The 24194-nt window shown below is 49.2% G+C and overlaps 1 protein-coding gene across 2 annotated transcripts in view; it reads left to right on the forward strand.

The window, feature by feature from the left end:
• The window catches only part of ELF4 (E74 like ETS transcription factor 4), a 63242-nt gene that overhangs the window by 16188 nt on the left and 22860 nt on the right, over window positions 1–24194 (forward strand). The window contains exon 1 of one of the 2 annotated variants that reach the window (XM_027836189.1): window positions 19910–20177. The exons of the other annotated variant lie outside the window; for it this stretch is intronic. The gene's annotated coding sequence lies outside the window, so the exon portion shown is untranslated. Of the gene's footprint in view, window positions 1–19909; window positions 20178–24194 lie in introns of those variants that run through there. 2 annotated transcript variants of the gene reach the window in all.

Genomic DNA, 24194 nt, shown 5'->3' on the forward strand with positions numbered 1-24194 from the left:
ATGTGGACCATGGGGGTTGAGGAGTCTGGGGAACTGGGCGGCCTAAGTGTTGCCTCAAGATGTCTCCTCAAGACGTCACCATGTGTACTGAAGTCCCAGAGTATGTGTGAGATGGGAATGGAGAGGAAGATTGTGAAACGGGGCATCGAACTCCTTACAGTAAGAGGAAGAATGACCCAGAGGGGAGTAGATGACTGATTACAACAAAGATTTGGATAACCCTGGGCAGGGCCAACTCAATGCACAGCTTAGGACAGGTCTCTCTTGGAGCCTCAGTTTCCCCATGTGGAAAATTGTGGGGAGGTAGCGATTGGATTAGATCATCTCTATTGAGGTTACTTATTAGATTATTTAAATTAGAGATTAGATCATCCGGATTCTTATTTCTAACATTCTAAGATGTCCGTGTGTAGGATGCTGTTGACGTCACCTGCCCCCAAATCTCTCTAGAGAACCACAGAATCTTAGAACCACATTGGAAAGGACTTCAGGGTCCATCAGGATCAGTCCAACCAGAATAGAACCCTCCACTTTCTCTTGAGACAACCCATTCTTCTTGTGGCCAGCTGGAGCTGACCAAGTTTTGAGGTTTCTGCTGATGGTGACCTATAAATCAGCCTCCTCACCTCCCTTCTTCCTGCCACTGTTCCTAGTTCTGCCCTCTGGGCCCAAGCAAAACAAGGCCAATCTCTCCTCCCTGCTACAGGCCTTCAAATACTTGGAGACACTTCTCTTGGGGCCTTCTTCTCCAGGTTAAACATTCCCAGTTTCTTCATCTGGTCTTCATATGACACAGTCTCAATACCCTTCATCATCCTAGTGACCCTCCTCTGGACAATCCCCATCTTAGTAACGTCTTTCTTAAGCTGTGGGACCCAGAACGGAACCCAAGACTCCAGATGGCATCTGCCCAATCATCGCTCTTATCCTGGCCATTATATTTGTTGTTGAGTTGTTTCAGTCACCTCCAACTCTTTGTTAGACCCCATTTGGGGTTTTCTTGGCAAAGATACTGGAGTGGTTTGCCATTTCCTTCTCCAGCCCATTTTACAGATGAGGAAACTGAGACAAACAGGGTATTGTAATTTGCCCAGGGTCACATAGCTAGCAAGTGTCTGTGTGAAGCCAGATTCGAACTCAGGAAGATGAGTCTTCTTGACTCTGGGCCTGGCACTCTCTCCACTACAGAGCTACCTCGATGCCCTGGCCATTATATTATACTTCACTAAAAACATATTAGTCTTCTCAGCTGTTTCATCCCACTGCTGACTCAGATTGAGCTTGCAGTCTACCAAATTCCCTAGCATATGCCCCATCTTTTTCAGATGAACTGCTGCTTAGCCATGCCTACACAGTCTTGTCCTTGTGAGGTTGACTTTTTGAATCCAAGGGCAAGACGTTAATGCCAATTGAATTTTCTCTTTCCATATTCCACTCGCCTTTCTGGACTATAAGATCTTTTTAGTTCCTGGCTGGCATTCAGCAATGTCAGCTAGCCCTCCTAGCTGGGGATCATCAGATTGGATAAGTCATCACCACTCCCAGCCATTCAGAGACCATTGGAAGCAGCTCAGCTGTATCATATCCATCTGTCAGTCCATTGGGTTGAAGAGGCATTTCTCCAGAAGAGTCTGCGTTAAAATGGATATATGTTTCTTGGGAGAGCTTAACCTTAAGTCGTTATCAGTCATTGACACACCATGAATCGGTGGGTTTATGAGAGTTATCTGAGAGCAAGACTCTACGCTTCCTGTCCTTCCCTGGGGGCTCCCACACCCCTCAATGAGCTCCCCCATTCTCACTGGGCTCTACATCTCCCTCTTTGAGTCTAATCCCCTCGTGTTCTTCATTGCCAACCCCCCTCTATCTTATTAAGCCTCCTGGGATGCATTCTAATCTGTGAACTAGAATAGTCCAGACCAGGGGTGGGGAACCTGTGGCCTCAAGGCCACATGTGGCCTTCTAGGTCCTCAAGTGCAGCCCCTTGACGAAATCCAAGCTTCACAGAACAAATCTCCTTAATAAAAAGATTTGTTCTATAAAAATTAGATTTAGTCAAAAGGCCAAACCCAAGAACCTAGAAGGCCACATGTGGCCCCAAGGCCTTAGGTTCCCTACCCCTGGTCCAGACTTTCTCCTCCCATCCTCCAGGCTCTCCATGCCTTTGCTCACACTCATTCTTGGAAGAAATTACCCTGCCCTCCCCCCCATATTTGATTGCTGAAATTTTCCTTCAAGCAAGAAGTGCCACACAGATGCCAAGTCTTCTATGAATCTTTTGTTGACCCCTCACCTCCCCTTCCAGCTCCCCTGCTGCCATGAAAGTACTCTTTCCTCCTCAGAATATTTTGCCAGGATTTTCCCCTTCCCCTTTCCATACTCTCTCTTGTATCTTACCTATTAGTGTACATGTCACATCCCCACTATTAGACTGTAAGCATCCTGAGGGCAGGGACTATATCTCTTTTGGTCTCTTTCTCCTTGGTTCCAACATGGTTCCTGGAATATCACAGGCACTTAATGAACTTTTAAACAAAAATTGAATAGAGATTTTTTCAAAGTCCTTAACTCTTGGCATTACTCTCCATCTTATCATACCACCACACCATTTCTGAGTGAGTCATTTTAACTTCTCTTGGCCTCAGTTTCCCCACCTGTAAGATAAAGGTCCTAAATGAGATGCTTGTCAAGTTTCCCTCTCAACTCTGACATTCTGTTTTAAGGTCCCATCCACCTCGGACATTGTCTATTTGATGTTCTAAGATTTCTCCTAGCTCTGACATTCTCTGTTTTCTATTCTAGGGTCCATCCCAGCTCTGATATTCCCTGTTCTAAGGTTCCCCCCTGCTCTGACATTCTCTTATGGTCCCTCCCAAGGTCTGATGTTTCATGTTCTGTTTTCTGAGGTTCTTCCCAGCTTGGACATTCTGTTTTCTTTTGTAAGGTCCTTCCCCATTCTGCACTTCTGCCCTCTGTGTTCTAAGGGCCCTTTCAGCTCTGACCTTCCATGGTCCTATGATGACTGTGACTCTGGCCATATCTGGGTTGTAGAACTGGGGGACAGAGGTCAAGTTCACCCCTCCCCCCATACCTTCAATAGCCTGCATGGAAAGAAAGGAGACTTAATGAAAAAGAACTAATGTACCCCCTCCCCCCTCTCAAGATGGGGAGGACCAATAGGACCTCCACAAATAATCAGACAACTCAGGCCTCTACGAGGCAGTCAACTCTTGCCCATAGCCCTGCCCGCCACTGCTCCCGGGCCTGGGGCAGGGCCTGGGACCAAACCACAGGGCTGTGGGGAGGCTGTCAGCTGGGTGGGGCAGCAGGGTGAGGCAAAGATTTCCCCACAGATAAGTTAGTTGCTGGCAGTCTGTAAGTGCCCTGGTGGGGGAGGGAGGCATAGGGGCAGAGGCTAGGCCAGTGATGGGAGGGGAGGGGGAAACCCCACCAAGCAGCAGGAAGCTTAGCAGGATGGGGAAACATCCTGCCCTACAGGGGAGCTGGGGGGGGGGGGATGCGGCCAGCCATCTGACCCTAAGTGCAGCAGAACAGAATTCAGCCTGACGCAGGCGGCAGGCCCCTCTTGGGGCCCATCCAAGGGCATATACTTACTGACTTTCCAAAAGGAGCTTCCTACAAGGGGATAGGGTGGGGGTGGGGGCTCTCCCACAAGACACATCCAGGCCCAGGACCTTACACATAGGATCACTGGATTTTAGAGCTGGAAAGGACCTTAGGACAGAGAAAAGAGAATGTGAGGCAGGGAGGAATCTTAGAACAAAGAATATCAGGCCTGAGAAGATCCATAGAAGATAGAACATTAGGACATAGACTAGAATGTCAGAGCAAGAAGGGAACCTTACCACATGGAATGTCAGAGCCAGAAGGGTCTGTACAACATAGAACAGAGAATATCAGAGCTAATACCTTAGAACATAGCCTTCAGAGCTAGGAGGAAGTTTGGAGCATAGAATAGAGAATGTCAAAATTGGAAAGTAACTTAGGACATAGAAACGAAGAATGACAGGTAAGGAAGGGACATTAGAACACAGATCATAAAATGGCATAGCAGGGAAGAACATAGAACAGAGAATGGTAGAGCTGGGAGGAGCTTTAGAACATAGACCTGGGTAGGGGGCACCTTAGAATATAGAACCTAGAATATCAGAGCTGGGAGGAGCCTTAGAACATTGAACAGATAATTTCAGGGCTAGAAGAGGCCTTAGAACAGAGAATATTGGGGCTGGAAAGGGTCTTTAGAATGTAGAAAAGAGAAAGATCTCAGAGAGAACTTAGAACATATGCCATAGAATGTTAAGGCTGAATACGGAATTTCAGAGCTGGAATGGACCTTAGAACATAGAATGCCAAAACTAGAAGCATGATAGAGTTTGGAAGAAAGCTCAGAATTAGTAAGTCCAAACCCTCCATTTTACGGAGTAATGTGATGCCCAGAGAGAGAAATGCATCTGTCCAAGGTCACTCAGCTAATAAGTGACAGAGTCAGGACCCAAACCCTGAGCTCTTTCTACTCCCCCACACTGGCTATACCCGGGGCGGGGGGGGGGGGGGGGGGGGGGGGGGGGGGGGGGGGTTGTAATCAAAGCAAGAACTTGTCTGGAGACCTACCTGTAGGTACACTGGGTTTGCCATAGATACCTTTAAAGATTATTTTATTCTCCCCTCTGCCATCTTGGCTCCACCCCCCAAGATTATTTTATTCTCAAAAAAAAAAAATCTCCATCCCTGTCCCTGAGGAACACTGCTCAAGCAGCCAATTATGTGTGCCGTGACTGCTGGTAACACTTGTACTATGAACCGCACTAGCCAATAGAACTCCACTGCCTTGTTTCCCAGGATCATAAATCTAGGGTTGAAAGAGGCCATCGAGTCCATTTTATAGATGAGGAAACTGAAACTCAGAAGGGTACAGTAACCTGAACCTAGGTCCTCTGACTCCAAATCCAGCCTTTTTTTTATTGTGTTTTAATTAGTCACAGAAATCATCCCTTATTCGAGGGAAGTAGGATGTGGTGGATAAAATTGTCTGGTTTGCTGCCAAGAAGACATGTCTTCATGTCCCATCTCAGACATTACTAGCACAGTATACCAATGGGCAAGTCGCTTCACCTCTCTCTGCCTCAGTTTCCTCATCTGTAAAATGGGGATAATAAAAGCACCTACCTCACAAGGTTGTTGTAAAGATCGATTGAGATAATATATATGTGAACCTGGAGGTGCTGTATAAATGTTATGGTTACTTGAGCTGGAAGGGACCTTAAAAAGATCATTGAGTCCAGTCCTCTTATTTTACAGAAGAAGAAACTGAGGCCCAGAGCAGTCAGGTGACTTACTCAAAGCCATACAGCTAGTAAGTGACAGAATAAGTAGTCCAAGTATTTCTCCATCCATTTCTCTCATATGAAACATCATAGCACCCATGGGGAGTAGATCGAGTAAATATTATTCCTCTCACATCCATGGTCTCGTAAAAACTGAGACTCAGAGAGGGATGGTGACTTGTCCAAAGTTACACATTTAGGAAGTGAAGAGATGGGATTTGAACTCAGGTCTTTTAACTTCAAATCATTCTACTCCAGCACTCTCCAAGTGTTCCATCCATGTTAATACTGTCTCTCCACTTGGGATTGTCATCTCCAGGACTTGTTAAAGACTTCATACAGGGATTTGGGGGAAGGAGAATGAAGGTAGGAAAGGACCTTGGGTTTAGGATGCAGGAGATTTGCTTTCTCCAACAAGAACTCCTCCACATGTTGCCAAATGTTTCACAACTGGCTCTGTGGGGAGAAATGTATGCTGGGCACATTTGAAGTTGAATCTGCATTATTATTATGAATTTTGAATATTATTATGAGCATTTTCTCCATCACTTTCTTAAGTGTAGACATTCAACAAAACAATAAATCAAGCCCTGCTTTGTAATGCTTGTTGATTTCTGAGGTGTAAGTGCTTACAATGAAAATTTGACAATGGGCAGCAGCCCAACTGAGCTGACTCCAGCACTGGCCCTCCCCCTCAATCTGTTGTGTGATTTTTGGGGAGCCAATGCCCCTCCCTCTCTGGGCCTCAGGAGATGTGAAACTGTCTTGGGAACAAAACTCATATATGGTTATTGGTGGCTGTTGTCTCGACAGATGGGACCCTTGTCCTGCTAGGGGCTTCCATTCAGGGCAGTCATGGCTGGGTGGGGGTAGTAGTGACCTAGAGGAGTTGCCTGGGAAGGGCTGTTGACTACAGCTTAGCTCTGGGCCTTGCACTGGGGGTGCTTGGTAAATATTGAGTGAATGAATGAGCAAACACGCACGCACATATTTACATTGTGTTCCAGTTCAAGTAAGTGTGCTTGTAGGCTATGGACCATGATAGAGCTGCTCTGAATCCCAAGCTGGGATGGAGGAAACTCTGGAAGCTAGGAGACCCTTATCCAAAAAGAATCTGTAGATTGTCAACAAGCAATCACGTCTTAGTGAAACTTCTGTGAAAACTAGGTTTATTACAAGAAATAAACGTGCATGTGGAACCTCAGGAGTTCACAATGCATATAGAAGTTTGCATATTCCCAGATCTAGGTTGGCATCTGGCTCCAGTATTTGGCCACCTTTGTTTGAATCCCACCTCGATATTTACTGCTTGGGTGACCCTGGGCAATTCATTTCCTCTCTCCGAATGGCAGTTTCATCCTCTGTCAAATGAAGGGGTTGAATTCAATGGCCTTTGTGGTCCTTCCCTGATCATAATTTTCAATCCCTTAATTTCCCCATCATGGAAAGATGACTCTTTGCCCTCCTGACATCATAGAGTTGATTAAGGAAAATGCTTTGTAAACCATAATTCACAAGAGAAACAAGCATGAATTCACCTGCTGTATAATGGGTTTGGTTCTGATACCCCACCTTCATTATGTTTGTCGACTTTACAGAAGCTTTTCTCCAGTTCAGCAGGCTGTTGGCTTTTTGTCTCTCGTTTATGATGTCAGTCTCCCTTTATTGGAGGGTTTTAATCCATTCACAATGAAAGTTATGATTGTTAGGCCTGTGCTTTCCTCCATTTATGGTTTTTGTATTGCTTGCTTTGTCCCCCTCCTGTCTTAAGACGGCACTTTGTCCCCTTGACAAAAGAAGGGGGCTTGGAGACCATCTGCTCAGGCTCTCTCCTTTTACAGGTGAGGAAAATGAGGCCCAGGGAAGGGGAAGCCACTTGCTCACATCCTCTGCCTTCAATCAACCTCTGCATCACAAGGGTCCTCGACTATTCTTTTGTGTCCTGGACCCCTGGGGCAGTCTGGAGAAGCATGTGGACCTCTTCTCAGAATATGTTTTTAAGCTCCTAAAATAAAATACATAATATTCCAAAGGAAACCAAATATATTGGAAACTAGTTATCAAAATATCTATTTTTCAAAATTTGTTTATTTTTAGTTTTCAACAATCACTTCCATAAGCTTTTGAGTTTTACATTTTTCTCCCCCTCCCTCCCCAAGATGGCGTGCAATCTGATATAGACTCTCCATATACATTCCTATTAAACATTTTCACATTAGTCATGTTGTAAAGAAGAATTAGAACCAATAGGAGGAACCACGAGAAAGAAGAAACAAAACAAAAGGAAAAAAAATAGCAAATAGTATGCTTCGATCTGCATTCAGATTCCATAGTTCTTTCTCTGGATGTGGAGAGCACAAAATATCTGTTTTTTAAAAATCAAATTCACAGACCTCGGGTCCTAGTCTATACCCCTTGGCAGGTTTTCGATGCTCCCTCATTCCTTTTTTTTTTATTTGAAACCTCACAATACCCCTGTGGAAAAAGTGGAGCAAATATTATTTTCCTCATTTTCTCCCCCTTTGTCGTCCTCCCTTCTTTCCCTCCATAGCTGCCTGGTACTTTGCCTCAGAGACGGGGAAATCTGGGCCTTCTTGGAGACCACAAGGAAGGAGCCAATAGATAAGGAAAGTGATGGCCAAAGGAAAGATGGGAGGAGATGGGGTCAAGGGTGCAAAGAAAGAACTTGCCTTGGCAAGGAGAAAGATTACCTCTTTCTTAGAGACCAGACCAAAGGAAGAAAGACTGGGGGACAATGTAGACAGGTTTGTGGGAGGGGGGTGGTGCGGGGCGGGGGGGCGGGGGGAGGGAAGGGATATTGTCAAGTTATTTTTGTTGAGCTGGCTAGGGCTTCCAAAGAAATCCCTGCCCACATCTGAAAAACTCCCGGCATTTGGCCCGTGGCCACAGTGTCCACACCCTCTACAGATCCCCAGCTCAGGCTAGTGCCAAAGTTCTTTAGGTTTTCCCCCAGCCCCATCTGATCTCTTGGGTACCCCCACCCGGACCCTGCACCCACTCCCTGGGACTGGAGCTCTTTTCCAAACATTTGTCACCTGGATTTAAACGGTGTTCCATCATCAAATGCTTGCTTGGAGGAGCAAACTTGGGGGAGGGGCTGGCATGAGCCCAGGTGCTTGCATACCTGGCTAATGTGGCCCCCAGGATTTTTTTGGCATCTGTCATTCGATTCAATTTAATTCAACGTGATTTATAAAGCACCTACTAGGTGCCAGAAACGGCGCTGGAGAATTGTGCCCATTTTCCCTACTTGGCAGATGATGTTTGCCTAAGAACAATGAGGGTTACACTACCCTTAAATCAAAGAATGAATCCTGTCTGTTCTTTCAGGGAGGCAAAAGCATCTAGAATTTAGGTCTGAGATTCCACTGGCAGTGTCCCAAAGGGGAATCGTCTGCCTCATAAGGCAGTGAGTTCCATGTCTCTGGAGGTCTCCAAGCAGAGGCTGGATGGTCACTTGTTGGGGAAATTGTAGAGGATTTCTGGCTCTTGTCCTCTGGATACTCTTTAGTAGGTTGCTATCCTTCCCGATAGCTAGGTGGCGTTGTAGTGGATAGTGCTCCAGGCCTGGAGTCAGAAAGACTCCTTTCCTCCTTGAGTTCAAATCGGGCCTCAGACACTTACTAGCTGTGTGACCCTGGGCAAGTCACTTCACCCTGTTTGCCTCAGTTTCCTTATCTCTCAAACGAGCTGGAGAAGGAAATGGCAAACCTTCCAGTATCTCTGCTAAGAAAACCCCAAATGGGGTCACAGAGAGTTGGACATGACTAAAAAATGGCTGAACAACAACTATAACTGATCCTTCCTGAAATGTTGTTCCTATTTTCACCAAATGGAAGAGGATAGAAGCTGCAAACTCTAAGTCAACAAGAATGACTGATCACTTGTCCTAGGATGTTGTAGGGGAGATTTCTTTGGTGGATGAATTGAACAAGATGGCCTTTGAGGTCCCTTCCAACTCCAAATTTTGTGATTCCTTGCCAAACTCTAGAACAAGGGTTCTTAGCCTGGGCTCCATGAATATATTTTTGTAAAAATATTCTGATCACTACATTTCAATAGAATTGGCTTCCTTTGTGATGTATTTGATGCATTTAGAGTCATTATTCTAAAAAGGGGTCCATAGGCTTCACTGGTTTGATGGCCAGAGGGGGCCATGAAACATATAGAAAGTTTTAGAACTCTTTTTCTTGATTATATTACTAACGGGATGGTGAATGACCATCTAGAAAAGGAATCAGTGATCCCGAAGAGCCAGCCATGGCTTCATCAGGAGCATGTCAGGCCAGACTAACTTTATTTCCTTTTTGGACAGGTTTACTAACTAGACTGGTAGATGAGGGTAACAATGTAGGAATAATTTACTTAGATTTTAGCACAGCATCAGACAAAGTCTCATGCTATTCTAGTGGACAAAGTGAAGAAATGACAGTAGATGACAGTACAGTTGGGTGGATTGGAATGTCAATGGCACAATATCACCTTGGAAGGAGGTCTCCAATGGAGTGCCCCAGGGATCTGTGCTAGTCCTATCCTACTTAAAAAAAATAAAGTTGTATTGGGGCAGTTAGATGGCGAAGTGGATAGTGCTCTGGCCCTGAAGTCAGGAGGACCTGAGTTCAAATGTGGCCTCAGATCAAACACTTGACACTTACTAGCTGTGTGACCCTGGGCAAGTCACTTAACCCTAATTGCCTAAAAAAAAAATTTTTATCAGTGCCTTTTTTCAAATTTGAATTTCTGTTGACATCTTTTTCTTTATATCACCTTTATTTCCCAATATGTTCCTCCTCTCCCTTCCTGTATAACAAAGAACCAAAGAGAGAGAGAACAGTTTAGCAAAACTTGTTGTTCAGTTGTGTCCAACTCCTCGTGACCCCATTTGGGGTTTTCTTGGCAAAGATACTGGAGTAGTTTGCCATTTCCTTCTCTAGCCCATTTTACAAGATGGGGAAACTGAAGCAAACAGGGTGAAGTGACTTGTCCAGGGTCACACAGCTAGTAAGTGTCTGAAGCCACATTTGAAATCAGGTTTTCCTGATGCCAGGCCCGGTGCCTTAAACAATGCACCACCTAGCTGCCCTCCACAAAAGCAACCAACACATTAGCCAAGCCTGACATATGAAATGTTCTATAGTAATAGCTAGCATTTATGTAGCTATCTAAGGTTTGCAAAGACAAATAGCCTTGTTGGATCCTTGCAACAACCCCGGGAGGCAGGTGCTATTATTTCTTTCCATTTTACAGATGAGGAAACCGAGGCTGAGAGAGGTACAATGACTTGCCTAGGGTCACACAGCTAGTGAGTGTCGGAGGCAGGATTTGAACTTAGAACTTCCTGACTCTAGGCCCAGTGCTCTATCCACTGTATTACCTCCCCCGCCTTTGCAAAGAAGGGAGGGAAATGATTGCTCATATTTCTTCAGCAGGGCCAACCTGGGTCATTATAATGTTACAGCTTTCGGTTTTGACTTTTTTGATTGTTGTTCACATTAACGTTGTTGTTACTGCCTATATTGTTATCCTGTTCGCTATGTATCAGTTCATATAAGTCTTCCAGTTTTCTTTAAATTCCTCAATTTGTCATTTCTTAGAACACAAGAGTGTTACATTATATTCCTATACCACAATTGCTTCAGCCATCAATGGATGGACACCCACTGTGTTTCCAGTTTTTTAACTACCATGACAAATGTGCTACTGGGAAGTTTTTCTTGTAGATGTTCTGTCTTTGATCTCCTTGGGGGTATATGCAGAGTAGGTCTTGTGCTAATTACCATTTTTATCAATGACTTGAATAAAAGTCTATTAGGTTTGCCGATGACACCAGGCTGGAAGGAACAGTTAACATACCGGGTAGCATTCCGGCTCTCAAAAGAACTTGACAGGTGAGAGGGATGGAATTCAGTAGCCATAAATGTAAAGTCTTACAGTTGGGTTCAAAACTATCCATTTTTATGTTCAAGATGGAGGAGATGTGACTAGGCAGCAGGGCATTTGGAAAAGAGCTATGGGGTTTTGCTGCACACTTAAGTGTGTGCATACGTGTAGCACAGGAGTGCTACAGCAGCCCAGAAAGCCAAATCGATCTTGGCCTACATGAAGAGAGGAAGACTGGGTAGAAGGCAGGAGGCCATTGGCCAGCTGTCCTCTGCCCTCACAGCTGGAGTCTCATAGTAAGCTTTGGGAGCTGTAGTTTAGGGAGGGCGCTGATGATTGTGTAGAGAATAAGCTGGATTTTAAAGTGCTTGGAGACCGTTTCAGGTGAGGGTCAGCTGAAGGAACTTGAGAGAACAAAGCATAGGGAGGGAACTACAGGAACTGTCTTTAAATATTAGAAGGCCTGTCATGTGGAAGAGAGATCAGACTTGTTCTCCTTGGCCCCAGAGGGCAGAACCAGGAACAAAATGGGGGAGGGATGGGGTGCAGGGAGAGAGATTTAGGCCCCAACCTAGCGGTCTGCCAAGGGCTGTCTCAGGAAATAGTTCCAAGTCCCTTTTCGCTAGAGGCAAAACCAAGATGATCAGGTATACTTTTGTAGGGGAAGCACCCACAGTGGTATGAGAGAAGAGCACTGATCTTAGAGTCATAACACCAGGGTTCAAATCCTGCTTCTGATTACTGCCTGAGGGACTCTGGGCAAATCACTTCAACTCCCTAGCCTCAGTTTCCCCCATAAGATGAGAGGGCATTGAACAACACAAGTCTCTTAAGTCCGTTTTAGCTCTAAATGCCACCTGAAGTTCCTTCCAACCCTGGAATTCTGTGACTTCTGTTTTGGTCTTCAGTCACATCTCTCCAGCATGCTTTTTCACCTATATCCTAGCCTTGAATTTCCTCACGAGTCATTTCAGTCATGTCTGACTCTCCTTGACCCCATTTGGGGTTTTCTTGACAAAGATATTAGAGTGGCTTGCCATTGACTTCTCCAGCCCATTTGACAGATAAGGAAACTGAGGCAAACAGGGTGAAGTGACTTGCCCAGGGTCACACAGCTAGTAAGTATCAGAGGTCAGACTTGAACTCAGAAAGAGGAGTCTTCCTGACTCTAGGTCTGGCATTCTAGCTGTTATGTCACCTAACTGCCATAATGTTACTAGCTAACACTTATAGAGTGCCTACTATGTGCCAGACACTGTGCTAAGGATGTTATAATTATTATCTCATTTGATCCTCACAACCTTGGGAGGTAAGTGCTATTATTATCCCCATATTATCCCTCAGGAAACTGAGGCAGACAGAGCTGGTTTGAGGTAGAATTTGAACTCAGGTCTTCCTGACTCCAGGCCTAGTACTCTATCCACTGTAGCACCACCTCGCTGTCCCCAAGACCTAGCATTAGGATAACTGGTTCACCTTGTTACACATCGTGCATCTGTATCGCTAGGCTCCTTTCTTGGCTTTTCTCTCCTATGTACTTCCATGTCTCCGCTGCCATTCCCCTTCCGACATTTGTAGATCTTTTCTTTGGTATCTGTCTTGGTAGATACAGAGGCAGTTTTCTCCCTTCCCCTTTCACCTTAAATCCCTTTTGGTGAGATTTTCAAGACACCGTACATACATATATGCACATAGATGTGTGTTTGCATGCACCTACATATGTATATGTCCACCTACTTTATCAGCCTTTATCCCTTGCCAAGAATCCAGCATTCCTCCACTGTATTTGAAGTAATGGTCCAGAAAGCCAAATTCCATTCACACATACCAGGTTTGTAATCAACAATTCATCCCCCTGATCTTCCTTTCTCTTCCAAAGCCCTTTCCTTTGATCAGCAGCAGTGATGAAAACACCACCTGTGCCCCATAGGTCTTCAGTTACTTCTTGCCCCAGTCTTCTTCATCCCTAACAATATTTTCTAGCTTCCTTCTGGCAGTATCATTTGTACCCACATAAATCTCCAGAAACGGGTTGGTGTCATCAGGTTTGACAAGGCTTGGGAGACCGGACAAACTTGGAGAGGTTCCTCCATCCATCACCTCTTGGGTACGTGCCACCTGGTGATACCTGGGAGTCTAGAACAGTATTCCTTGGAGGACAAGCAGCTACTGCTTCTTGGAAGGATCCAGCTCTTTGCTGTGGAAGAAGAGGTTCCTACCTTCATCACTCCTACCAGTCTTTTCCCTGCTCCCCCAGGCTAGCAGCCACCCAAAGGTGCTCCTAGTCACACACACTCCACTGCCTTCCAGGGGAGCCCAGGGTCCTTGGAAAGTGTTGCCAGAGCCCCAGGGGCTCCCTGCCAATTTGGCAGCTGCAGGATGAGTGACTCATAGGACCGTAGGGTCATAAATTTAGAGCCATAAGGGACTTTAGAGGCCATTGAGGCCAACTCCATCTCATGGCTGAGGAGGCTGAGACACAGAAAGGTGAAAGAATGTGCCCGTAGCCACACAGCTTGTAAATGTTTCAACTTGAATTTGAGGTTAGCCTCGTTGATTCCCCAATATCCTCTCCACTCTACCGCCTGACCACCTTAGGCTTTATCACCCAGAAAATGCTCTTGATGGAACTTCAAATTCTTGGGTCCTCCCTCCCCCTCCCAACACTGCTATTTTCCTGGTCTCCATCTAACTAGGCCTGTGCCTTCCAAGGAGACACCAAGGTCATCTGAATCTGATTCCACTTGTGTTAATGAGAGAGGCCTAGAGGACACAATTGAATGCATTACACGTTGATTAAGCACTTAATCTGCACCAAACCCCTCCTCTCCCTTTCCCAGTGACGTAGAGGGGGCAGGGCTGACAAAGGGGACCCGAGGACCTGAGGATGGACTTATGAGGTACAAGACCCAGGAAGCCAGGACCTTTCCTTTCCTGTATCTCACACACACACACACACACACACACACACACACACACACACTCTCTCTTATACACTGTCACACACACATACACACACACACACACACACACACACTCTCTCTTATACACTGTCACACACACACACACACACACACACACACACACACACACACACACACCCTGTGTGACCATGGTCAAGTCCCTTGCCCTCTGCTAACCCTGAGGAGGTTCACTTGGGAGGGCCTAGCCTCTGAAGCCCCGCCTCTGTCAGCTCTCCCTGACCTGGAGGGGGGACAGTCACCACAAGGGGGAACTTCTGAAAGGCCAAGAGCAGGAAGTGGCCCTGAGGGGGCCCCTTTCCTCCGGGGGAGAAGGCAGGGGTGCAGTGAACAAGCAAGCTTGGGGCCTGCAAGTGCAGGCCCAGGGGGGCTGAATGAGGAGAGGGCCCTGCCCTACCTTTCTAAGAGGGGCTTTGGTGGGGGAAGGGAGGAAGGGAGGACCTGCCTGGGCAGGGAGGAGCGGGGGTGGGGGTGGGGGGGGGGGAGTCTGTTAAAGGAAGCCATACACATTGTGCAGGGAGGAGCTTTCAGGAAAGTACAGACAGGGAGGGAGGGGCCCCGGGGAGGATGGAGAAAGAGTTAATTGAAGAACTGAGCTCCGAGTGAACACACCAGTTTCTAGGAGGCTGGTTGGGAGGGGCTGGAAGGCGGAGATAATGTTGGTCTCTTTTTAACAAAGTGCCCCTTCAGTAAAAGGGAATCTGACTTAATATCCTGTTGGGTCATGGTCACACATTACCCCATCTCCTTAAAAAAAAACCAAACCTAATGAATTGACTTGGTCTGTGGTGAACCTTCTCTTCCCTTGGACTGGGACCTCCTGCAGGATTCCCCTAGTACCCAAGCCTTGAGGCCTGGCCAGCTGCGCCTGGGCCCATGAACACTTTTCCTGCCCCCCACCCTGGCACCCTGTGAGTTCTGAGTGGGCCCGGTCCCAAAGTTATGACCCCTTCCCCAGCATGGGAATTCCATCATTAGTGGGACCTCCCTGACTTAACAGATCTACAAATTTAGAAATATACCAGGAGACATCCCAACTTAGAGTGGAGAGCCCAGTTTTGGGGTCCAAGGACCTGGATTCAAATCCAAGTACTGCTCCTTACTCCTTATCTCAGGGAATTCAATTTCACAAGCTTGTTGTGTGCTAGGCCCAGTGCCTGGTGCTGGTGCTGCAAAGATAAAAAAGAAACAGGTCCTGCCCTGAAGGAACTGATATTCAATTGAAGGGGGAAACCATAGGCTGGTATAAAGATGGGCCCAGAGGGCTGGAACTCTCTGCCCACCCTCTGCACACAGGTGGAAACCATATAGACACAGATAAGAAAATATAGAATGAATATAAAGGCTCATCTTTGTCACTTACTGCCTCTGTGACCTTGGGCAAGTCACTTGCCTGCCCTGGGCCTCAGTTTCCCCCTTTGTAAAATGAGAGGATTGGATTAGTTATCTGAGGTACCTTCCAACAACAAAGCTAAGATGCAGTGTTCATAATTAGCAGGCAGGAAGGAAACATTAATTAAGGGCCTACTATGTGCCAGGCACTGTGCTAAGCACTTTACAAATATTTCATTTGATCCTCACAACTACCCTGGAAAGTAGGTGCTGTTATTATCTTCATTCTACAGTTAAGGAAACTGAGGCAGACAGAGGTTAAGTAACTTGTCCAAGGTCACACAGGTAAAATTTGAACTTGGGTCTTCCTGAGTCCAGGACCATCCTCTATCCACTTCGGTACCATCGGTAGGAGGCGGGGGGGGGGGGGGGGGGGGGGGGGGGGGGGGGGAGGGGGGAGAGGGAGAAAGGAAAAAGAAAGAAGGGGAATGAAGGGGGAGCACTAACAATAGGAGAAGCCACTTCCTCCCTTGGGGCCTCAGTTTCCTCTTTTGAAAAATGAGGGGGGCAGACTTGCCCTGAGGCTCATTCTGGCTCTGACTTGGTATGATTAAAGACTCCAGATTCTTTCTCCCCTTCCTTGAATCATCTTTGATCCTTTTTATCTGTGTGAGCTTGGACAAGTCCCTTTCAATCTCGGACCCTAACTTCCTCATCTGTAAGATGAGGGTGATTGGCACGTGAAATCTATACTCCTCTGATCAGCTGTGGTCAGCAGGGCATTGAGGGGAGAAGAGCAGCTCAGGGTAGGCTGGGCCAGGGGCTGTTTTCTGGGTGCTTTCAGTAGACGGTCTGGGGAGGGCCCTTTTTTTTTCCATCACTGTCAGTACCGCCCCTTCCTTCATGGCCCTTCTGCATCGATGTTGCCACATAACCACAACCCCAAGGGTGTTACAGGGAGGGAGAGGAGCTGGGGGCTGGGGAGATCTCTCCTGACAACTGCACCCCACCCAATCTCTCCTGCCAGGGCCCCAGGCACTCACAGCTGTTGCAACCTGGGACCCTCCCCTACTAGGTAGCCTGAGAATAAAGTCTCCCAGAACCAGCCTGGAGCCATTGAAGATTTCTGGGATGCAGGAGAGGCCAAGGCTCTCTGGGTGACACCCAATGATCCTCACTTAACACTTTCACCAAATCCCAGCCTGGAAGAATTTTAGCACAGATTCTGGCAGAGCTGGAGGAGACCTTAGCAAACACAGCAGGGAAGAACTTGGAACAGAAAATGACAGAGCCGGGAGGGAGCTCAGAAACCACAGAGTACACCCCTTTCATTATACCGGAGAGGAAACTGAGGCCTAGGGATGGGAGGGGTCTTTTGTCAGCCTGTTAGGAAATGGGAGAACTGGACATCGGGCCCAGACTTTCACTCTTCTTTTTACCAAATCAGGCTCTCGGAGATTCAGAGATTTGGAGCTGGAAGTGACCTCAGAGGCCTTCCAACCCCTTCTCATTTTATTGGTGAGGAAGCTGAGGCCTAGTGAGATGAAGTGCCTTGCAGGGTCACCCAGCTAGTAAGTGTCAGAGGCTGGCCACTGATTCCAGGCCTCTGACCCTTAGAGCACCCGTGCCCCTACACACTCGTTTGCTGGAGGAGGAACTAGTGCCCTCCAGAAGGGAAGTAAGTGGCCTGGGATCACACAGGGAGGGAATCAGGAGCACTGCCCAAACCCAAGCCTCCTGCCTCAGAGGGCTGTAAGTTCTCTTTTTACCATACCAAACCACGGCCTCGAATGATGGCAACAATCCCTAAGTTTTTCATTTTTTCAAGACTTTGCATCCACTGTGCCTCATCTTATCATCTTTGCTACCCAACCTAGGAATTATTTGTCCCACTATAGTCCCCTATAGTTGGCAGTCTGAGGATTATTTCCCCCATAACCCATTTTCAAGATGGGGCAAACTCTCCCGAAATGAAATGGCCACTCCAAAGCTACACAGTGAGTCAAGTGGGTAAATCTGGGACTCACCTCCCTTTTGTCCTCCACAGCACACAGACCATCGAGAGTGGATAGGTCACTGCTGCTGGCCCTCAACTAGCTACTGAGGAGAGGCTGGGAACTAATTCTAGTGCTGCACACAAACAGTGTGATCCCTATGAGTCTCAGTTTCCCTATCTGTAACATGGGTGGGGAGTTGGTCTAGATGCCCTCTAAAGTCTTTGTGTTTCTGGACTAGGATCAGGAGCTATGGAAAGCAGGCCCCTGAGGGCGGGAAGATCATGATCATGACCCTAAGGGTTAGCTCTGGAACAGACCTGAGATTCAGCTGGTCATAGGCTTTAGACCTAGAAGGGATCTTAAAAGATACCTGGTCTACCCCTACCCCCTTCTCATGTTCAGAGGAGGAAACTGAGGCTCAGAGTGGGGAAGGTGCTTGGCTAAGGTCAATTGGCTAGCAGAGCTGGGATTTGATACTTTAGCTTCCAACTCCAGCCTTTTAACAATCCCTCTTGCTGCCCGACTCTTCAGGACCCCTTTTGCTGTTTTGTTTTGTTTTTGTTTTTGTTTGGCTAGGCAATGGGGTTAAGTGACTTGCCCAGGGTCACACAGCTAGTAAATGTCAAGTGTCTGAGGGCAGATTTGAACTCAGGTCCTCCTGAATCCAGGTGCTCTATCCACTGTAACACCTAGCTGCCCTCCTTTTGGTGTCTTCTTGACAAAGAGACTGGAGTGGTTTGCCATTTCCTTCTCCAGCTCATTTTACAGCTGAGGAAACTGAGGCAGACAGAGGTTAAGTGACTTGCCCAGGGTCACACAGCTAGTAAGTGTCAGAACTCAGGTCTTCCTAACTCCAGGCCTGGCAGCTCGTAACACTTGATTTTAAAGCTGGCTGGAAGGTCCCTTGGAGGTCATCTAGGCCAAGCCCCTTATTTTCAGAGGAGGAAACTGAGGCCCAGAGACCGGTAGGGACTTTCTCAGAATTACAAAATCTGTAAAGTAAAAACAGGGATTTGCTGGCACCAAATCTGGGGCTTTCCCCACTCTACAACTCTGGTTTCTTCCTAGAGCCACATATTTCCATGAGGGATGGTCTTACACAATCATAGAACCCTGGAGGTAGAAGGGACCTAGACAAGGGAAGGCTCATTGGATCTGCCCCGTTCTTGCCCACAACTTCCCCTCTCCTAATCTTGCCTGGGGGAGGGGAGGAAGGAGCTGCTCCAGAAGACCTTCCCAACCTCTGGGGTGGGGGCTGGAGAAGGGACTGCTGTTCATTTTCACTTCCCCCATTGCATATGGAGTTGACCCGTACTTGCGGGGGCCCCCCCCATGAATTTCACAGAAGAGAAAATGAAAGCTCAGAGACAGTAAGTGACCTGTTCACACAGTGGTGGTATTGGGAGCCAGGATGGGAACATAGTTTAATTCAATGCAACCAGTACTTGTTTTAAGTGCATGTGTGCTGGGCGCTAGGGCTAAAAAGACCAAAATGAAGCAGAATCCCTGCCCTCATGGAGCTTAGGTTCCACTGGGGTATCCAACATTGAAACTGATAAGTGATTACAGAAAAATATAAGGAAAGAGCATTCATTAATAATTAATGAGATCAGGTCAGGTTTCCTGTAAAAAGTGGCTCCGCCTTGAAGCAAACTCTGGATTCTGGGGCCCAGGTGAGGAGGGAGTGAATTCTAGGAACAGGGATGCTTGTGGAAAATCTGGGAGGTGGGAGGTGGAATGCTGTAAAGGAGTACTTTGCAAATAGGCCAGATTGGCTAGAAGGCAGAATGCATGAAGGAACGGGAGTAATGTGGAATAAGTCTGGAGAGGTAGGCTTAACCCAGAATGTGAAGGGCTCTCAATGCCAAAGCCAAGGCTCATTCCACGTGTCATTTTTGGATCCTCCGGGAAGCCTGAGGATGATCCCTGCCCTCCCCCACCTCAAAGAACCCATGGACAATATTAGGGAACTTGAAATTCCCCTGACTACCCCAGAAATTTCAGGTGAGGGCCAGGGCCCAAGGCAGGCCCTGGAACCATGTATTGGGTGTAGTCTGAGCTATGTTAAGCCCAAAGCTGGAATATGCTGGGGCCTGGAGGACAAGGAAGGAAATAGGGCTTTCATGTAAATAAGCACAGAGACCCCAGGCAGCACAGCTCCCACTGTCTTTATCTTTGCCTCTCTCTCTTCCTGATTTCATCTCAAATGGAGGGGGTGGCAGAAAGGAACATGAAGGAGGAGCTTTATTAAAAAAAAAAATCAGCTTTGGGTCCCAGCCCCCGAGTGTGTGTGTGTGTGTGTGTGTGTGTGTGTGTGTGTGTGAGAGAGAGAGAGAGAGAGAGAGAGAGCGCTGGCAAGGGAAGGAGAATTCTGCACACTGGAGTTGGAGCTCAGGGCTGGAGAGAGAGAGACCAAGGTTGTGGGTTTGTTCCCTGCGACAACCTGTTTGCTCACTCCCTCGATCGCTGGGCTGCGCTCTGTGGCCCGCGACCACACGCCTCACCCTGTCCGACAATCTAGTAAAACGTCAATATCTGAATTCATTGATCACCAGCTAGAGTCTGCTGTAGCTGCTAGCTGATTGATGTTGGCTGGTGGTTCATCTGTATAGAGGTACAGGGTAAGTGTTCCGGAGGGAACCTTTTTGGGCAGTGGCTGGGGGTGAGGCTGTTGGGGTGAAGCTAAGACTTCTTTTTCTGGCCTTGGGCAAGTCCCTTTCCCTCTTTGGAACTCAGTTTCCTCCTCTGTAAAATGGAGAAGGGGGAAATGTTGGACTGCTTGGCTGACAACAGGTTCCTTCCAGCTGGAAAATCCTGAGTATTCCTGCCAGGCTTCCACGGAAGGGGTGGGTGTGTGTGTGTGTGTGTGTGTGTGTGTGTGTGTGTGTGTGTGTGGAGGCGTTCCTCAGTGGATCTGAGTGATGGGCATGAGGGGACCAGTGGCAGGGGGTGGGAGGGAATTAGGAGGGAGACTTTGGCAGGCCCACCTTTCCGTCTATCTGGCCTCTGGCCCTGTCGGTTCACGTGAGGGGGCCAACGGTACTAGCAACGTGTGTAAGCTCCACTGGGTCAGCTGAGGGAATTGTCACCAACGCACTCCGTGACTCACTCGCTCACTGACTCAGTCACTCACTCAGTCACTCAACTACCTACCCACCCACTGGGGACCAGGATCTGGCACTGAGCTGGGGAGATCCTGAGCGGAGGGGGGAGGCCGAGACTGGCTGCTGCTGCATCCAAACGGCTGTGCGTCTTGGCAATAGTGAGGCTGCTTCCCGCGCCCCCACCCCACCCCCCCACCCCCGCGCAGAACACCCCAAGCCATCCTGTGCTCCATACCCGCGCCGGGCCACAGGCCGCTTGCCCATCCTCTCCGGCTGGGACGATCGGACCGGGGTTGGGGCCGCGTATTCCCAGGAGTAGGGGAAAAGGGGGAAAAGGTTCCCAGGGCTCGGCTCAGCCCCGCCAGGAAGCAGAGGTGAGGACTGAGGCCCCGCCCGCGGGCCCTGGGGTTCCCAGGGCTGGAGGCCTGTGGCCCCTCCCCCCGCTCCTTCCCGCCGGTGCGGCCCCCCCACTCTGGCCTCCGGGCCCCCGGCGGTGGTTTCCTGGGGGGGCGGGGGAGGGGCTGCGGCGCTCTGCGCTCAGGAGGCGGGGGAGGGGGCAGAGTCCGCATGCAAATGAGAGCCCCTCTTCTCCCTCCTCTAGGGCCCTCCCCCTTCCCTCCGCACTCCTCCGACACCTGCGGAGACCCGAGCCGGAGCCGGAGCCGCTGGCGGCCGGGCTGGCGGCGGCCTACCGGGTCGGAACGTTCTCCTCCGGGGGCGGGGCCCGGACCGGGGGCGTGTCTGGGGCTGCCGCCCGGGCCCGGGCCGCCCGCTGGGGCCGGTCGTGGCCGCCGCCGCTCGGGGCGGGCTCGCGGCCAAGGCGCGCCCCACCCACCCCAGAGCCCGCCCGCCCGCTAGCCCACCCGCCCGCCGGTCGCGGAGCAGCAGCGGCAGCAGCGGCGACAGCGGCGGCGGCAGCACCACCGGCAGCGGCGGCGGCACCGGCACCAGCACCAGCACCGGCTCCGGCACGAGCAGCGCGGGGAGGCGCGAGGTTCGCAGAGTTTGCAAAGTGCTTCAAGATGCTTACGATAGAGAGGAGGGAGCCCATTGGCTCCTCTTTCCCCCCTCGCGTTTGCTCCAGGCCTCTCTCCTCCCCGGTGGTGGTTGAGTCGGCTTAGGCTGCCGGCACAGCACGGGGCCCGCGCTGCCCGCACTGTGCCCGGCAGGGGTGGCGGCATCGGCCGAGGGAAGGGAGGGGGCTCTTGCAGCGGTGGCCACCTCGGTGGCCTGAACCTCTGCACGCGCCCCCCCATCACCACCATGGCTGTCAAGCCTCTGAGCTTGCCTCAGAAAACGGGGGCCCAGCATGACAGAGCTGGTTTTTAACTGGCAGCTGGCTGTAGCCCATCCTTGGGCTGGGCTATGGAAGGGCTTTCGCTAGCCCTGAGCCACCATCCGGCTTCCTGAGCACCCCATCCTCTCATTGAGCACCTGGATCTCATTGATCCCCCCCTCCTCGCGCAGAGCCCATCACCCGCAAGGAGCACCCCCGCATCACCTCGACACGGCCCCCACCTCCTTCATCGAATAATCTACTTCCTCATTGCCCCTCCTCATTTCTTGGAGCCTTCCATTTCCTCATTGATTCCTTCACCTCCTCATTGACCCTCCCCATCTCATTGAGTCTTCCACTTCCTGATTGAGTCCCCAACCACTCATAGCCCTCCCCATTCTCTTACTGAGCTGTCCATTCTCTCACCGAGTCCCCTATTCCTTCATTGTGTCCCCTGTCCCCTCCCTTAGCCCCCTAATCGCCCTCATTGAAACCCCCATCGTCCTTCCATCCCTTTCCGGAGTCCTCCCATCCCTCCTCAGAACCCCCAGTCGCCATTGCTGAGCCCCCCATTGCCTCCCGAAGCCCCTCCCATCCCATCCCTGAGCTCCCCCTCATCCCCTCACTGATCGTTCCCCATGGCTCGCTGAGGCCCTGATCCCCTCACCAAGCTCACCATCACGCTTGCAGATCGCCTCCCTGAGCCCACTTCATCCCCTAACCGAAGGTTCCCCATCGTCTTTGCTGAGGGCCCGATCTCTCACGGAGCCCCTATCACCCTTGAAGATCCCCTCCCCGAGCTCCCTTCACCTTTGCTGAGCCCCTCACGGAGCCCTCCACCACCATCGCCCTCACCAAGCTTCATCCCCAATATGCCATCCTCTGTCCCTTGGTTCCCCATGTCTGGAAGGCATTTTTTTTTTCCTCACCTTCACTTGTCAGTATCTCTAACTTGCTTCAAAGCGGGAGCTGCCTCCTCCAGCCAGGCCTTTTTCTTGATCCTGTGTTAGCGCTCTCTCCCTTTTGGAATTACTTTGTGTTACTTGGTAATATACTCGGTATGAATGTAGCTGTGTTTCGATTGTGTCTTCTCAGTAGAATGTCAGCTCCTTGAAGGAAGGGCAGCCCCCATGCATGTAGTAAGTGCTTAATAAATGTATGGTGAATTGAACTGATACCACCTCCCCCCACCCATTCAATTCAGTTCAACCCACATTTATGGAGTGCCCACTACTGAATGGCAGAATGACTCAGGATGCAAGAATACCAGGCAAAAAGGAAATCCCTGCCTTCAGGGGTTACAGTCACCTTCTGTCAGGTTTCTCAGACCCCTTTGGGGAGGGCAGCTTGGGCTGAACTGGAAGGGGAGGAATAGACCACTTGACTTGTGTGGGAGGAGGAGGGGGGCTTTCTGCCTGTGGTCTCCCAGAGTTGAATGCAGGTACACTTTTATATGTAAGCAGGCAGGGCAGACACAGATGCATGCATAGGCCAACAGTCCCCATACACCACACACTACACACCTCCTGGCACACAATTCGCAACTAGACACACTTTACTCAATCATGGTATGACCCAGACCAACACAAAGAACATGGCCACAGGGAAGGCCCGTTTATGAGTAGGTCTCTGCTAAGCCACCTAGCAGAAATGATACAGTAGGAGCATTCTGGATTGGCTGAGAGGGAAAGGCATTGGCTGAATGGCCCCCAGGTGGGTGGTGAGGGGGAGGTGTCACCTTTTTCCTAATTAGTTGGGAAGGGGGTGCAGTGGTCAGCAGCTGATCAAGTCTGGGACCTCCAAATGGCTTAAAGAGGAAGGAAACAAGCATTTATTAAGCACTTACTGTGGTTCTGGCACTGTGCTATGCTAAGCGGTCACAACTATTAGCTTATTTAATCTTCACAACAACCTTGGGAGGTAGGTGCTCTTAGGATCCCTATTTTACAGTTCAGGAAACTAAGGCAGAGTGAGGTGAAGTGACTTGCCAAAGGTCATACAGCTAATAAGTACCTAAGCTGGATTTGAACTCAAGTCTTCCTGAGACCAGGCCCAATGCTTTCTCCTCTTCTTAAACAGTGACACCCCGCCCCCCCCCCACCATGGTGTCAAGACTCACAGTCTAAGAAGGGGTCGAGAGTGGAAGAAGTTTAAGAAGCCCTGCTAGGACACCTAGCTGGGACCTGGGAAAGATAAAAGCTTTAGAAGTGAGAGGTTCCATAGAAATTGATTAGTCCAGGGGTGGGGAACCTGGAGCC

This window comes from Vombatus ursinus, unplaced genomic scaffold (genome assembly GCF_900497805.2).
Source record: "Vombatus ursinus unplaced genomic scaffold, bare-nosed wombat genome assembly UNPS02004437.1, whole genome shotgun sequence".
NCBI classification, from domain to species: Eukaryota; Metazoa; Chordata; class Mammalia; order Diprotodontia; family Vombatidae; genus Vombatus; species Vombatus ursinus.